This window comes from Haematobia irritans, chromosome 1 (assembly GCF_050003625.1).
Source record: "Haematobia irritans isolate KBUSLIRL chromosome 1, ASM5000362v1, whole genome shotgun sequence".
In the NCBI taxonomy this organism is placed as follows: domain Eukaryota; kingdom Metazoa; phylum Arthropoda; class Insecta; order Diptera; family Muscidae; genus Haematobia; species Haematobia irritans.
Window position 1 is genome coordinate 223,524,976 of NC_134397.1, and position 18,520 is coordinate 223,543,495.

The following is an 18,520-nucleotide window of genomic DNA, read 5'->3' on the forward strand; positions in this document are numbered from 1 at the left end:
GTTTTTCATATAAAAATTTCAATTTTTTCAGGATTTGGTTGGAATTTTCGCTTTTTTGGTGGTGGTCATGAATTAAGCTCCTTTTCGCTCTAGGACGCATAGTTTAGGAGATATGAGCAAAACAAGTTTTTCATATAAAAATTTCAATTTTTTCAGGATTTGGATGGAATTTTCTATTTTTTTGTGGTTGTCATGAATTAAGCTCCTTTTCGCTGTAGGACGCATAGTTTAGGAGATATGAGCAAAACAAGTTTTTCATATAAAAATTTCAATTTTTTCAGGATTTGGTTGGAATTTTCGATTTTTTGGGGGTGGTCATGAATTAAGCTCCTTTTCGCTCTAGGACGCATAGTTTAGGAGATATGAGCAAAACAAGTTTTTCATATAAAAATTTCAATTTTTTCAGGATTTGGATGGAATTTTCGATTTTTTGGGGGTGGTCATGAATTAAGCTCCTTTTCGCTCTAGGACGCATAGTTTAGGAGATATGAGCAAAACAAGTTTTTTATAAAAAATTTTAAATTTTTTCAGGATTTGGATGGAATTTTCTATTTTTTTGTGGTTGTCATGAATTAAGCTCCTTTTCGCTTTAGGACGCATAGTTTAGGAGATATGAGCAAAACAAGTTTTTCATATAAAAATTTCAATTTTTTCCAGGATTTGGATGGAATTTTCGCTTTTTTGGTGGTGGTCATGAATTAAGCTCCTTTTCGCTCTAGGACGCATAGTTTAGGAGATATGAGCAAAACAAGTTTTTCATATAAAAATTTCATTTTTTCCAGGATTTGGATGGAATTTTCGATTTTTTGGGGGTGGTCATGAATTATGCTCCTTTTCGCTCTAGGACGCATAGTTTAGGAGATATGAGCAAAACAAGTTTTTCATATAAAAATTTCAATTTTTTCAGGATTTGGATGGAATTTTCGATTTTTTGGGGGTGGTCATGAATTAAGCTCCTTTTCGCTGTAGGACGCATAGTTTAGGAGATACGAGCAAAACAAGTTTTTCATATAAAAATTTCAATTTTTTCAGGATTTGGATGGAATTTTCGATTTTTTGGGGGTGGTCATGAATTAAGCTCCTTTTCGCTCTAGGACGCATAGTTTAGGAGATATGAGCAAAACAAGTTTTTCATATAAAAATTTCAATTTTTTCAGGATTTGGATGGAATTTTCGATTTTTTGGGGGTGGCCATGAATTAAGCTCCTTTTCGCTGTAGGACGCATAGTTTAGGAGATATGAGCAAAACAAGTTTTTCATATAAAAATTTCAATTTTTTCAGGATACGGATGGAATTTTCGATTTTTTGGGGGTGGTCATGAATTAAGCTCCTTTTCGCTCTAGGACGCATAGTTTAGGAGATATGAGCAAAACAAGTTTTTCATATAAAAATTTCAATTTTTTCAGGATTTGGATGGAATTTTCGATTTTTTGGGGGTGGTCATGAATTAAGCTCCTTTTCGCTGTAGGACGCATAGTTTAGGAGATACGAGCAAAACAAGTTTTTCATATAAAAATTTCAATTTTTTCAGGATTTGGATGGAATTTTCGATTTTTTGGGGGTGGTCATGAATTAAGCTCCTTTTCGCTCTAGGACGCATAGTTTAGGAGATATGAGCAAAACAAGTTTTTCATATAAAAATTTCAATTTTTTCAGGATTTGGATGGAATTTTCGATTTTTTGGGGGTGGCCATGAATTAAGCTCCTTTTCGCTGTAGGACGCATAGTTTAGGAGATATGAGCAAAACAAGTTTTTCATATAAAAATTTCAATTTTTTCAGGATTTGGTTAGAATTTTCGATTTTTTGGGGGTGGTCATGAATTAAGCTCCTTTTCGCTCTAGGACGCATAGTTTAGGAGATATGAGCAAACCAAGTTTTTCAAATAAAAATTTCAATTTTTTCAGGATTTGGTTGGAATTTTCGATTTTTTGGGGGTGGTCATGAATTAAGCTCCTTTTCGCTCTAGGACGCATAGTTTAGGAGATATGAGCAAAACAAGTTTTTCATATAAAAATTTCATTTTTTCAGGATTTGGATGGAATTTTCGATTTTTTGGGGGTGGTCATGAATTAAGCTCCTTTTCGCTCTAGGACGCATAGTTTAGGAGATACGAGCAAAACAAGTTTTTCATATAAAAATTTCAATTTTTTCAGGATTTGGATGGAATTTTCGATTTTTTGGGGGTGGTCATGAATTAAGCTCCTTTTCGCTCTAGGACGCATAGTTTAGGAGATATGAGCAAAACAAGTTTTTCATATAAAAATTTCAATTTTTTCAGGATTTGGATGGAATTTTCGATTTTTTGGGGGTGGCCATGAATTAAGCTCCTTTTCGCTGTAGGACCCATAGTTTAGGAGATATGAGCAAAACAAGTTTTTCATATAAAAATTTCAATTTTTTCAGGATTTGGATGGAATTTTCGATTTTTTGGGGGTGGTCATGAATTAAGCTCCTTTTCGCTGTAGGACGCATAGTTTAGGAGATATGAGCAAAACAAGTTTTTCATATAAAAATTTCAATTTTTTCAGGATTTGGTTGGAATTTTCGATTTTTTGGGGGTGGTCATGAATTAAGCTCCTTTTCGCTCTAGGACGCATAGTTTAGGAGATATGAGCAAAATAAGTTTTTCATATAAAAATTTCAATTTTTTCAGGATTTGGTTGGAATTTTCGATTTTTTGGGGGTGGTCATGAATTAAGCTCCTTTTCGCTCTAGGACGCATAGTTTAGGAGATATGAGCAAAACAAGTTTTTCATATAAAAATTTCAATTTTTTCAGGATTTGGTTGGAATTTTCGCTTTTTTGGTGGTGGTCATGAATTAAGCTCCTTTTCGCTCTAGGACGCATAGTTTAGGAGATATGAGCAAAACAAGTTTTTCATATAAAAATTTCAATTTTTTCAGGATTTGGATGGAATTTTCTATTTTTTTGTGGTTGTCATGAATTAAGCTCCTTTTCGCTGTAGGACGCATAGTTTAGGAGATATGAGCAAAACAAGTTTTTCATATAAAAATTTCAATTTTTTCAGGATTTGGTTGGAATTTTCGATTTTTTGGGGGTGGTCATGAATTAAGCTCCTTTTCGCTCTAGGACGCATAGTTTAGGAGATATGAGCAAAACAAGTTTTTCATATAAAAATTTCAATTTTTTCAGGATTTGGATGGAATTTTCGATTTTTTGGGGGTGGTCATGAATTAAGCTCCTTTTCGCTCTAGGACGCATAGTTTAGGAGATATGAGCAAAACAAGTTTTTTATAAAAAATTTTAAATTTTTTCAGGATTTGGATGGAATTTTCTATTTTTTTGTGGTTGTCATGAATTAAGCTCCTTTTCGCTTTAGGACGCATAGTTTAGGAGATATGAGCAAAACAAGTTTTTCATATAAAAATTTCAATTTTTTCCAGGATTTGGATGGAATTTTCGCTTTTTTGGTGGTGGTCATGAATTAAGCTCCTTTTCGCTCTAGGACGCATAGTTTAGGAGATATGAGCAAAACAAGTTTTTCATATAAAAATTTCATTTTTTCCAGGATTTGGATGGAATTTTCGATTTTTTGGGGGTGGTCATGAATTATGCTCCTTTTCGCTCTAGGACGCATAGTTTAGGAGATATGAGCAAAACAAGTTTTTCATATAAAAATTTCAATTTTTTCAGGATTTGGATGGAATTTTCGATTTTTTGGGGGTGGTCATGAATTAAGCTCCTTTTCGCTGTAGGACGCATAGTTTAGGAGATACGAGCAAAACAAGTTTTTCATATAAAAATTTCAATTTTTTCAGGATTTGGATGGAATTTTCCATTTTTTGGGGGTGGTCATGAATTAAGCTCCTTTTCGCTCTAGGACGCATAGTTTAGGAGATATGAGCAAAACAAGTTTTTCATATAAAAATTTCAATTTTTTCAGGATTTGGATGGAATTTTCGATTTTTTGGGGGTGGCCATGAATTAAGCTCCTTTTCGCTGTAGGACGCATAGTTTAGGAGATATGAGCAAAACAAGTTTTTCATATAAAAATTTCAATTTTTTCAGGATACGGATGGAATTTTCGATTTTTTGGGGGTGGTCATGAATTAAGCTCCTTTTCGCTCTAGGACGCATAGTTTAGGAGATATGAGCAAAACAAGTTTTTCATATAAAAATTTCAATTTTTTCAGGATTTGGATGGAATTTTCGATTTTTTGGGGGTGGTCATGAATTAAGCTCCTTTTCGCTGTAGGACGCATAGTTTAGGAGATACGAGCAAAACAAGTTTTTCATATAAAAATTTCAATTTTTTCAGGATTTGGATGGAATTTTCGATTTTTTGGGGGTGGTCATGAATTAAGCTCCTTTTCGCTCTAGGACGCATAGTTTAGGAGATATGAGCAAAACAAGTTTTTCATATAAAAATTTCAATTTTTTCAGGATTTGGATGGAATTTTCGATTTTTTGGGGGTGGCCATGAATTAAGCTCCTTTTCGCTGTAGGACGCATAGTTTAGGAGATATGAGCAAAACAAGTTTTTCATATAAAAATTTCAATTTTTTCAGGATTTGGTTAGAATTTTCGATTTTTTGGGGGTGGTCATGAATTAAGCTCCTTTTCGCTCTAGGACGCATAGTTTAGGAGATATGAGCAAAACAAGTTTTTTATAAAAAAATTTAAATTTTTTCAGGATTTGGATGGAATTTTCTATTTTTTTTGGTTGTCATGAATTAAGCTCCTTTTCGCTTTAGGACGCATAGTTTAGGAGATATGAGCAAAACAAGTTTTTCGTATAAAAATTTCAATTTTTTCCAGGATTTGGATGGAATTTTCGCTTTTTTGGTGGTGGTCATGAATTAAGCTCCTTTTCGCTCTAGGACGCATAGTTTAGGAGATATGAGCAAAACAAGTTTTTCATATAAAAATTTCAATTTTTTCAGGATTTGGATGGAATTTTCGATTTTTTGGGGGTGGTCATGAATTAAGCTCCTTTTCGCTCTAGGACGCATAGTTTAGGAGATATGAGCAAAACAAGTTTTTCATATAAAAATTTCATTTTTTCAGGATTTGGATGGAATTTTCGATTTTTTGGGGGTGGTCATGAATTAAGCTCCTTTTCGCTCTAGGACGCATAGTTTAGGAGATATGAGCAAAACAAGTTTTTCATATAAAAATTTCATTTTTTTCAGGATTTGGATGGAATTTTCGATTTTTTGCGGGTGGTCATGAATTAAGCTCCTTTTCGCTGTAGGACGCATAGTTTAGGAGATATGAGCAAAACAAGTTTTTTATATAAAAATTTCAATTTTTTCAGGATTTGGTTGGAATTTTCAATTTTTTGGGGGTGGTCATGAATTAAGCTCCTTTTCGCTCTACGACGCATAGTTTAGGAGATATGAGCAAAACAAGTTTTTCATATAAAAATTTTCAGGATTTGGATGGAATTTTCGATTTTTTGGGGGTGGTCATGAATTAAGCTCCTTTTCGCTCTAGGACGCATAGTTTAGGAGATATGAGCAAAACAAGTTTTTCATATAAAAATTTCAATTTTTTCAGGATTTGGTTGGAATTTTCGATTTTTTGGGGGTGGTCATGAATTAAGCTCCTTTTCGCTCTAGGACGCATAGTTTAGGAGATATGAGCAAAACAAGTTTTTCATATAAAAATTTCAATTTTTTCAGGATTTGGATGGAATTTTCGATTTTTTGGGGGTGGCCATGAATTAAGCTCCTTCTCGCTGTAGGACCCATAGTTTAGGAGATATGAGCAAAACAAGTTTTTCATATAAAAATTTCAATTTTTTCAGGATTTGGATGGAATTTTCGATTTTTTGGGGGTGGTCATGAATTAAGCTCCTTTTCGCTGTAGGACGCATAGTTTAGGAGATATGAGCAAAACAAGTTTTTCATATAAAAATTTCAATTTTTTCAGGATTTGGTTGGAATTTTCGATTTTTTGGGGGTGGTCATGAATTAAGCTCCTTTTCGCTCTAGGACGCATAGTTTAGGAGATATGAGCAAAACAAGTTTTTCATATAAAAATTTCAATTTTTTCAGGATTTGGATGGAATTTTCGATTTTTTGGGGGTGGTCATGAATTAAGCTCCTTTTCGCTGTAGGACGCATAGTTTAGGAGATATGAGCAAAACAAGTTTTTCATATAAAAATTTCAATTTTTTCAGGATTTGGTTGGAATTTTCGATTTTTTGGGGGTGGTCATGAATTAAGCTCCTTTTCGCTCTAGGACGCATAGTTTAGGAGATATGAGCAAAACAAGTTTTTCATATAAAAATTTCATTTTTTCAGGATTTGGATGGAATTTTCGATTTTTTGGGGGTGGTCATGAATTAAGCTCCTTTTCGCTCTAGGACGCATAGTTTAGGAGATACGAGCAAAACAAGTTTTTCATATAAAAATTTCAATTTTTTCAGGATTTGGATGGAATTTTCGATTTTTTGGGGGTGGTCATGAATTAAGCTCCTTTTCGCTCTAGGACACATAGTTTAGGAGATATGAGCAAAACAAGTTTTTCATATAAAAATTTCAATTTTTTCAGGATTTGGATGGAATTTTCGATTTTTTGGGGGTGGCCATGAATTAAGCTCCTTTTCGCTGTAGGACCCATAGTTTAGGAGATATGAGCAAAACAAGTTTTTCATATAAAAATTTCAATTTTTTCAGGATTTGGATGGAATTTTCGATTTTTTGGGGGTGGTCATGAATTAAGCTCCTTTTCGCTGTAGGACGCATAGTTTAGGAGATATGAGCAAAACAAGTTTTTCATATAAAAATTTCAATTTTTTCAGGATTTGGTTGGAATTTTCGATTTTTTGGGGGTGGTCATGAATTAAGCTCCTTTTCGCTCTAGGACGCATAGTTTAGGAGATATGAGCAAAATAAGTTTTTCATATAAAAATTTCAATTTTTTCAGGATTTGGTTGGAATTTTCGATTTTTTGGGGGTGGTCATGAATTAAGCTCCTTTTCGCTCTAGGACGCATAGTTTAGGAGATATGAGCAAAACAAGTTTTTCATATAAAAATTTCAATTTTTTCAGGATTTGGTTGGAATTTTCGCTTTTTTGGTGGTGGTCATGAATTAAGCTCCTTTTCGCTCTAGGACGCATAGTTTAGGAGATATGAGCAAAACAAGTTTTTCATATAAAAATTTCAATTTTTTCAGGATTTGGATGGAATTTTCTATTTTTTTGTGGTTGTCATGAATTAAGCTCCTTTTCGCTGTAGGACGCATAGTTTAGGAGATATGAGCAAAACAAGTTTTTCATATAAAAATTTCAATTTTTTCAGGATTTGGTTGGAATTTTCGATTTTTTGGGGGTGGTCATGAATTAAGCTCCTTTTCGCTCTAGGACGCATAGTTTAGGAGATATGAGCAAAACAAGTTTTTCATATAAAAATTTCAATTTTTTCAGGATTTGGATGGAATTTTCGATTTTTTGGGGGTGGTCATGAATTAAGCTCCTTTTCGCTCTAGGACGCATAGTTTAGGAGATATGAGCAAAACAAGTTTTTTATAAAAAATTTTAAATTTTTTCAGGATTTGGATGGAATTTTCTATTTTTTTGTGGTTGTCATGAATTAAGCTCCTTTTCGCTTTAGGACGCATAGTTTAGGAGATATGAGCAAAACAAGTTTTTCATATAAAAATTTCAATTTTTTCCAGGATTTGGATGGAATTTTCGCTTTTTTGGTGGTGGTCATGAATTAAGCTCCTTTTCGCTCTAGGACGCATAGTTTAGGAGATATGAGCAAAACAAGTTTTTCATATAAAAATTTCATTTTTTCCAGGATTTGGATGGAATTTTCGATTTTTTGGGGGTGGTCATGAATTATGCTCCTTTTCGCTCTAGGACGCATAGTTTAGGAGATATGAGCAAAACAAGTTTTTCATATAAAAATTTCAATTTTTTCAGGATTTGGATGGAATTTTCGATTTTTTGGGGGTGGTCATGAATTAAGCTCCTTTTCGCTGTAGGACGCATAGTTTAGGAGATACGAGCAAAACAAGTTTTTCATATAAAAATTTCAATTTTTTCAGGATTTGGATGGAATTTTCGATTTTTTGGGGGTGGTCATGAATTAAGCTCCTTTTCGCTCTAGGACGCATAGTTTAGGAGATATGAGCAAAACAAGTTTTTCATATAAAAATTTCAATTTTTTCAGGATTTGGATGGAATTTTCGATTTTTTGGGGGTGGCCATGAATTAAGCTCCTTTTCGCTGTAGGACGCATAGTTTAGGAGATATGAGCAAAACAAGTTTTTCATATAAAAATTTCAATTTTTTCAGGATACGGATGGAATTTTCGATTTTTTGGGGGTGGTCATGAATTAAGCTCCTTTTCGCTCTAGGACGCATAGTTTAGGAGATATGAGCAAAACAAGTTTTTCATATAAAAATTTCAATTTTTTCAGGATTTGGATGGAATTTTCGATTTTTTGGGGGTGGTCATGAATTAAGCTCCTTTTCGCTGTAGGACGCATAGTTTAGGAGATACGAGCAAAACAAGTTTTTCATATAAAAATTTCAATTTTTTCAGGATTTGGATGGAATTTTCGATTTTTTGGGGGTGGTCATGAATTAAGCTCCTTTTCGCTCTAGGACGCATAGTTTAGGAGATATGAGCAAAACAAGTTTTTCATATAAAAATTTCAATTTTTTCAGGATTTGGATGGAATTTTCGATTTTTTGGGGGTGGCCATGAATTAAGCTCCTTTTCGCTGTAGGACGCATAGTTTAGGAGATATGAGCAAAACAAGTTTTTCATATAAAAATTTCAATTTTTTCAGGATTTGGTTAGAATTTTCGATTTTTTGGGGGTGGTCATGAATTAAGCTCCTTTTCGCTCTAGGACGCATAGTTTAGGAGATATGAGCAAAACAAGTTTTTTATAAAAAAATTTAAATTTTTTCAGGATTTGGATGGAATTTTCTATTTTTTTTGGTTGTCATGAATTAAGCTCCTTTTCGCTTTAGGACGCATAGTTTAGGAGATATGAGCAAAACAAGTTTTTCGTATAAAAATTTCAATTTTTTCCAGGATTTGGATGGAATTTTCGCTTTTTTGGTGGTGGTCATGAATTAAGCTCCTTTTCGCTCTAGGACGCATAGTTTAGGAGATATGAGCAAAACAAGTTTTTCATATAAAAATTTCAATTTTTTCAGGATTTGGATGGAATTTTCGATTTTTTGGGGGTGGTCATGAATTAAGCTCCTTTTCGCTCTAGGACGCATAGTTTAGGAGATATGAGCAAAACAAGTTTTTCATATAAAAATTTCATTTTTTCAGGATTTGGATGGAATTTTCGATTTTTTGGGGGTGGTCATGAATTAAGCTCCTTTTCGCTCTAGGACGCATAGTTTAGGAGATATGAGCAAAACAAGTTTTTCATATAAAAATTTCATTTTTTTCAGGATTTGGATGGAATTTTCGATTTTTTGCGGGTGGTCATGAATTAAGCTCCTTTTCGCTGTAGGACGCATAGTTTAGGAGATATGAGCAAAACAAGTTTTTTATATAAAAATTTCAATTTTTTCAGGATTTGGTTGGAATTTTCAATTTTTTGGGGGTGGTCATGAATTAAGCTCCTTTTCGCTCTACGACGCATAGTTTAGGAGATATGAGCAAAACAAGTTTTTCATATAAAAATTTTCAGGATTTGGATGGAATTTTCGATTTTTTGGGGGTGGTCATGAATTAAGCTCCTTTTCGCTCTAGGACGCATAGTTTAGGAGATATGAGCAAAACAAGTTTTTCATATAAAAATTTCAATTTTTTCAGGATTTGGTTGGAATTTTCGATTTTTTGGGGGTGGTCATGAATTAAGCTCCTTTTCGCTCTAGGACGCATAGTTTAGGAGATATGAGCAAAACAAGTTTTTCATATAAAAATTTCAATTTTTTCAGGATTTGGATGGAATTTTCGATTTTTTGGGGGTGGCCATGAATTAAGCTCCTTCTCGCTGTAGGACCCATAGTTTAGGAGATATGAGCAAAACAAGTTTTTCATATAAAAATTTCAATTTTTTCAGGATTTGGATGGAATTTTCGATTTTTTGGGGGTGGTCATGAATTAAGCTCCTTTTCGCTGTAGGACGCATAGTTTAGGAGATATGAGCAAAACAAGTTTTTCATATAAAAATTTCAATTTTTTCAGGATTTGGTTGGAATTTTCGATTTTTTGGGGGTGGTCATGAATTAAGCTCCTTTTCGCTCTAGGACGCATAGTTTAGGAGATATGAGCAAAACAAGTTTTTCATATAAAAATTTCAATTTTTTCAGGATTTGGATGGAATTTTCGATTTTTTGGGGGTGGTCATGAATTAAGCTCCTTTTCGCTGTAGGACGCATAGTTTAGGAGATATGAGCAAAACAAGTTTTTCATATAAAAATTTCAATTTTTTCAGGATTTGGTTGGAATTTTCGATTTTTTGGGGGTGGTCATGAATTAAGCTCCTTTTCGCTCTAAGACGCATAGTTTAGGAGATATGAGCAAAACAAGTTTTTCATATAAAAATTTCAATTTTTTCAGGATTTGGATGGAATTTTCGATTTTTTGGGGGTGGTCATGAATTAAGCTCCTTTTCGCTCTAGGACGCATAGTTTAGGAGATATGAGCAAAACAAGTTTTTCATATAAAAATTTAAATTTTTTCAGGATTTGGTTGGAATTTTCGATTTTTTGGTGGTGGTCATGAATTAAGCTCCTTTTCGCTCTAGGACGCATAGTTTAGGAGATATGAGCAAAACAAGTTTTTCATATAAAAATTTCAATTTTTTCAGGATTTGGATGGAATTTTCGATTTTTTGGGGGTGGTCATGAATTAAGCTCCTTTTCGCTCTAGGACGCATAGTTTAGGAGATATGAGCAAAACAAGTTTTTTATAAAAAATTTTAAATTTTTTCAGGATTTGGATGGAATTTTCTATTTTTTTGTGGTTGTCATGAATTAAGCTCCTTTTCGCTTTAGGACGCATAGTTTAGGAGATATGAGCAAAACAAGTTTTTCATATAAAAATTTCAATTTTTTCCAGGATTTGGATGGAATTTTCGCTTTTTTGGTGGTGGTCATGAATTAAGCTCCTTTTCGCTCTAGGACGCATAGTTTAAGAGATATGAGCAAAACAAGTTTTTCATATAAAAATTTCAATTTTTTCAGGATTTGGATGGAATTTTCGATTTTTTGGGGGTGGTCATGAATTAAGCTCCTTTTCGCTCTAGGACGCATAGTTTAGGAGATATGAGCAAAACAAGTTTTTCATATAAAAATTTCATTTTTTTCAGGATTTGGATGGAATTTTCGATTTTTTGCGGGTGGTCATGAATTAAGCTCCTTTTCGCTCTAGGACGCATAGTTTAGGAGATATGAGCAAAACAAGTTTTTCATATAAAAATTTCAATTTTTTCAGGATTTGGATGGAATTTTCGATTTTTTGGGGGTGGTCATGAATTAAGCTCCTTTTCGCTGTAGGACGCATAGTTTAGGAGATATGAGCAAAACAAGTTTTTTATATAAAAATTTCAATTTTTTCAGGATTTGGTTGGAATTTTCAATTTTTTGGGGGTGGTCATGAATTAAGCTCCTTTTCGCTCTACGACGCATAGTTTAGGAGATATGAGCAAAACAAGTTTTTCATATAAAAATTTTTAGGATTTGGATGGAATTTTCGATTTTTTGGGGGTGGTCATGAATTAAGCTCCTTTTCGCTCTAGGACGCATAGTTTAGGAGATATGAGCAAAACAAGTTTTTCATATAAAAATTTCAATTTTTTCAGGATTTGGTTGGAATTTTCGATTTTTTGGGGGTGGTCATGAATTAAGCTCCTTTTCGCTCTAGGACGCATAGTTTAGGAGATATGAGCAAAACAAGTTTTTCATATAAAAATTTCAATTTTTTCAGGATTTGGATGGAATTTTCGATTTTTTGGGGGTGGCCATGAATTAAGCTCCTTTTCGCTGTAGGACCCATAGTTTAGGAGATATGAGCAAAACAAGTTTTTCATATAAAAATTTAAATTTTTTCAGGATTTGGTTGGAATTTTCGATTTTTTGGTGGTGGTCATGAATTAAGCTCCTTTTCGCTCTAGGACGCATAGTTTAGGAGATATGAGCAAAACAAGTTTTTCATATAAAAATTTCAATTTTTTCAGGATTTGGATGGAATTTTCGATTTTTTGGTGGTGGTCATGAATTAAGCTCCTTTTCGCTGTAGGACGCATAGTTTAGGAGATATGAGCAAAACAAGTTTTTCATATAAAAATTTCAATTTTTTCAGGATTTGGTTGGAATTTTCGATTTTTTGGGGGTGGTCATGAATTAAGCTCCTTTTTGCTCTAGGACGCATAGTTTAGGAGATATGAGCAAAACAAGTTTTTCATATAAAAATTTCAATTTTTTCAGGATTTGGTTGGAATTTTCGATTTTTTGGGGGTGGTCATGAATTAAGCTCCTTTTCGCTCTAGGACGCATAGTTTAGGAGATATGAGCAAAACAAGTTTTTCATATAAAAATTTCAATTTTTTCAGGATTTGGATGGAATTTTCGATTTTTTGGGGGTGGCCATGAATTAAGCTCCTTTTCGCTGTAGGACGCATAGTTTAGGAGATATGAGCAAAAGAAGTTTTTTATATAAAAATTTCAATTTTTTCAGGATTTGGTTGGAATTTTCAATTTTTTGGGGGTGGTCATGAATTAAGCTCCTTTTCGCTCTACGACGCATAGTTTAGGAGATATGAGCAAAACAAGTTTTTCATATAAAAATTTTCAGGATTTGGATGGAATTTTCGATTTTTTGGGGGTGGTCATGAATTAAGCTCCTTTTCGCTCTAGGACGCATAGTTTAGGAGATATGAGCAAAACAAGTTTTTCATATAAAAATTTCAATTTTTTCAGGATTTGGTTGGAATTTTCGATTTTTTGGGGGTGGTCATGAATTAAGCTCCTTTTCGCTCTAGGACGCATAGTTTAGGAGATATGAGCAAAACAAGTTTTTCATATAAAAATTTCAATTTTTTCAGGATTTGGATGGAATTTTCGATTTTTTGGGGGTGGCCATGAATTAAGCTCCTTTTCGCTGTAGGACCCATAGTTTAGGAGATATGAGCAAAACAAGTTTTTCATATAAAAATTTCAATTTTTTCAGGATTTGGATGGAATTTTCGATTTTTTGGGGGTGGTCATGAATTAAGCTCCTTTTCGCTGTAGGACGCATAGTTTAGGAGATATGAGCAAAACAAGTTTTTCATATAAAAATTTCAATTTTTTCAGGATTTGGTTGGAATTTTCGATTTTTTGGGGGTGGTCATGAATTAAGCTCCTTTTCGCTCTAGGACGCATAGTTTAGGAGATATGAGCAAAACAAGTTTTTCATATAAAAATTTCAATTTTTTCAGGATTTGGTTGGAATTTTCGATTTTTTGGGGGTGGTCATGAAGCTCCTTTTCGCTCTAGGACGCATAGTTTAGGAGATATGAGCAAAACAAGTTTTTCATATAAAAATTTCAATTTTTTCAGGATTTGGTTGGAATTTTCGATTTTTTGGGGGTGGTCATGAATTAAGCTCCTTTTCGCTCTAGGACGCATAGTTTAGGAGATATGAGCAAAACAAGTTTTTCATATAAAAATTTCAATTTTTTCAGGATTTGGTTGGAATTTTCGATTTTTTGGGGTGGTCATGAATTAAGCTCCTTTTCGCTCTAGGACGCATAGTTTAGGAGATATGAGCAAAACAAGTTTTTCATATAAAAATTTCAATTTTTTCAGGATTTGGATGGAATTTTCGATTTTTTGGTGGTGGTCATGAATTAAGCTCCTTTTCGCTGTAGGACGCATTGTTTAGGAGATATGAACAAAACAAGTTTTTCATATAAAAATTTCAATTTTTTCAGGATTTGGTTGGAATTTTCGATTTTTTGGGGGTGGTCATGAATTAAGCTCCTTTTCGCTCTAGGACGCATAGTTTAGGAGATATGAGCAAAACAAGTTTTTTATAAAAAATTTCAATTTTTTCAGGATTTGGATGGAATTTTCTATTTTTTTGTGGTGGTCATGAATTAAGCTCCTTTTCGCTCTAGGACGCATAGTTTAGGAGATATGAGCAAAACAAGTTTTTCATATAAAAATTTCAATTTTTTCAGGATTTGGATGGAATTTTCGATTTTTTGGGGGTGGTCATGAATTAAGCTCCTTTTCGCTCTAGGACCCATAGTTTAGGAGATATGAGCAAAACAAGTTTTTTATAAAAAATTTTAAATTTTTTCAGGATTTGGATGGAATTTTCTATTTTTTTGTGGTGGTCATGAATTAAGCTCCTTTTCGCTGTAGGACGCATAGTTTAGGAGATATGAGCAAAACAAGTTTTTCATATAAAAATTTCATTTTTTCCAGGATTTGGATGGAATTTTCGATTTTTTGGGGGTGGTCATGAATTAAGCTCCTTTTCGCTCTAGGACGCATAGTTTAGGAGATATGAGCAAAACAAGTTTTTCATATAAAAATTTAATTTTTTCAGGATTTGGATGGAATTTTCGATTTTTTGGGGGTGGTCATGAATTAAGCTCCTTTTCGCTCTAGGACGCATAGTTTAGGAGATATGAGCAAAACAAGTTTTTCATATAAAAATTTCAATTTTTTCAGGATTTGGATGGAATTTTCGATTTTTTGGTGGTGGTCATGAATTAAGCTCCTTTTCGCTGTAGGACGCATAGCTTAGGAGATATGAGCAAAACAAGTTTTTCATATAAAAATTTCAATTTTTTCAGGATTTGGTTGGAATTTTCGATTTTTTGGGGGTGGTCATGAATTAAGCTCCTTTTCGTTCTAGGACGCATAGTTTAGGAGATATGAGCAAAACAAGTTTTTCATAAAATTTCAATTTTTTCAGGATTTGTATGGAATTTTCGATTTTTTGGGGGTGGTCATGAATTAAGCTCCTTTTCGCTGTAGGACGCATAGTTTAGGAGATATGAGCAAAACAAGTTTTTCATATAAAAATTTCAATTTTTTCAGGATTTGGTTGGAATTTTCGATTTTTTGGGGGTGGTCATGAATTAAGCTCCTTTTCGCTGTAGGACGCATAGTTTAGGAGATATGAGCAAAACAAGTTTTTCATATAAAAATTTCAATTTTTTCAGGATTTGGATGGAATTTTCGATTTTTTGGGGGTGGTCATGAATTAAGCTCCTTTTCGCTCTAGGACGCATAGTTTAGGAGATATGAGCAAAACAAGTTTTTCATATAAAAATTTCAATTTTTTCAGGATTTGGTTGGAATTTTCGATTTTTTGGTGGTGGTCATGAATTAAGCTCCTTTTCGCTCTAGGACGCATAGTTTAGGAGATATGAGCAAAACAAGTTTTTCATATAAAAATTTCAATTTTTTCAGGATTTGGATGGAATTTTCGATTTTTTGGGGGTGGTCATGAATTAAGCTCCTTTTCGCTGTAGGACGCATAGTTTAGGAGATATGAGCAAAACAAGTTTTTCATATAAAAATTTCAATTTTTTCAGGATTTGGTTGGAATTTTCGATTTTTTGGGGGTGGTCATGAAGCTCCTTTTCGCTCTAGGACGCATAGTTTAGGAGATATGAGCAAAACAAGTTTTTCATATAAAAATTTCAATTTTTTCAGGATTTGGTTGGAATTTTCGATTTTTTGGTGGTGGTCATGAATTAAGCTCCTTTTCGCTCTAGGACGCATAGTTTAGGAGATATGAGCAAAACAAGTTTTTCATATAAAAATTTCCATTTTTTCAGGATTTGGATGGAATTTTCGATTTTTTGGGGGTGGCCATGAATTAAGCTCCTTTTCGCTGTAGGACCCATAGTTTAGGAGATATGAGCAAAACAAGTTTTTCATATAAAAATTTCAATTTTTTCAGGATTTGGATGGAATTTTCGATTTTTTGGGGGTGGTCATGAATTAAGCTCCTTTTCGCTGTAGGACGCATAGTTTAGGAGATATGAGCAAAACAAGTTTTTCATATAAAAATTTCAATTTTTTCAGGATTTGGTTGGAATTTTCGATTTTTTGGGGGTGGTCATGAATTAAGCTCCTTTTCGCTCTAGGACGCATAGTTTAGAAGATATGAGCAAAACAAGTTTTTAGGAGATATGAGCAAAACAAGTGTTTTATAAAAAATTTTAAATTTTTTCAGGATTTGGATGGAATTTTCGATTTTTTTGTGGTGGTCATGAATTAAGCTCCTTTTCGCTCTAGGACGCATAGTTTAGGAGATATGAGCAAAACAAGTTTTTCATATAAAAATTTCAATTTTTTCAGGATTTGGTTGGAATTTTCGATTTTTTGGTGGTGGTCATGAATTAAGCTCCTTTTCGCTCTAGGACGCATAGTTTAGGAGATATGAGCAAAACAAGTTTTTCATATAAAAATTTCAATTTTTTCAGGATTTGGTTGGAATTTTCGATTTTTTGGTGGTGGTCATGAATTAAGCTCCTTTTCGCTGTAGGACGCATAGCTTAGGAGATATGAGCAAAACAAGTTTTTCATATAAAAATTTCATTTTTTCCAGGATTTGGATGGAATTTTCGATTTTTTGGGGGTGGTCATGAATTAAGCTCCTTTTCGTTCTAGGACGCATAGTTTAGGAGATATGAGCAAAACAAGTTTTTCATAAAATTTCAATTTTTTCAGGATTTGTATGGAATTTTCGATTTTTTGGGGGTGGTCATGAATTAAGCTCCTTTTCGCTGTAGGACGCATAGTTTAGGAGATATGAGCAAAACAAGTTTTTCATATAAAAATTTCAATTTTTTCAGGATTTGGTTGGAATTTTCGATTTTTTGGGGGTGGTCATGAAGCTCCTTTTCGCTCTAGGACGCATAGTTTAGGAGATATGAGCAAAACAAGTTTTTCATATAAAAATTTCAATTTTTTCAGGATTTGGTTGGAATTTTCGATTTTTTGGTGGTGGTCATGAATTAAGCTCCTTTTCGCTCTAGGACGCATAGTTTAGGAGATATGAGCAAAACAAGTTTTTCATATAAAAATTTCCATTTTTTCAGGATTTGGATGGAATTTTCGATTTTTTGGGGGTGGCCATGAATTAAGCTCCTTTTCGCTGTAGGACCCATAGTTTAGGAGATATGAGCAAAACAAGTTTTTCATATAAAAATTTCAATTTTTTCAGGATTTGGATGGAATTTTCGATTTTTTGGGGGTGGTCATGAATTAAGCTCCTTTTCGCTGTAGGACGCATAGTTTAGGAGATATGAGCAAAACAAGTTTTTCATATAAAAATTTCATTTTTTCCAGGATTTGGATGGAATTTTCGATTTTTTGGGGGTGGTCATGAATTAAGCTCCTTTTCGCTCTAGGACGCATAGTTTAGGAGATATGAGCAAAACAAGTTTTTCATATAAAAATTTCAATTTTTTCAGGATTTGGATGGAATTTTCGATTTTTTGGGGGTGGTCATGAATTAAGCTCCTTTTCGCTGTAGGACGCATAGTTTAGGAGATATGAGCAAAACAAGTTTTTCATATAAAAATTTCAATTTTTTCAGGATTTGGTTGGAATTTTCGATTTTTTGGGGGTGGTCATGAATTAAGCTCCTTTTCGCTCTAGGACGCATAGTTTAGGAGATATGAGCAAAACAAGTTTTTCATATAAAAATTTCATTTTTTTCAGGATTTGGATGGAATTTTCGATTTTTTGGGGGTGGTCATGAATTAAGCTCCTTTTCGCTCTAGGACGCATAGTTTAGGAGATATGAGCAAAACAAGTTTTTCATATAAAAATTTCAATTTTTTCAGGATTTGGTTGGAATTTTCGATTTTTTGGTGGTGGTCATGAATTAAGCTCCTTTTCGCTCTAGGACGCATAGTTTAGGAGATATGAGCAAAACAAGTTTTTCATATAAAAATTTCAATTTTTTCAGGATTTGGTTGGAATTTTCGATTTTTTGGGGGTGGTCATGAATTAAGCTCCTTTTCGCTCTAGGACGCATAGTTTAGGAGATATGAGCAAAACAAGTTTTTCATATAAAAATTTCAATTTTTTCAGGATTTGGTTGGAATTTTCGATTTTTTGGGGGTGGTCATGAATTAAGCTCCTTTTCGCTCTAGGACGCATAGTTTAGTTTTTCAGGATTTGGTTGGAATTTTCGATTTTTTGGGGGTGGTCATGAATTAAGCTCCTTTTCGCTCTAGGACGCATAGTTTAGGAGATATGAGCAAAACAAGTTTTTCATATAAAAATTTCAATTTTTTCAGGATTTGGATGGAATTTTCGATTTTTTGGGGGTGGTCATGAATTAAGCTCCTTTTCGCTCTAGGACGCATAGTTTAGGAGATATGAGCAAAACAAGTTTTTCATATAAAAATTTCAATTTTTTCAGGATTTGGATGGAATTTTCGATTTTTTGGGGGTGGTCATGAATTAAGCTTCTTTTCGCTGTAGGACGCATAGTTTAGGAGATATGAGCAAAACAAGTTTTTCATATAAAAATTTCAATTTTTTCAGGATTTGGATGGAATTTTCGATTTTTTGGGGGTGGTCATGAATTAAGCTCCTTTTCGC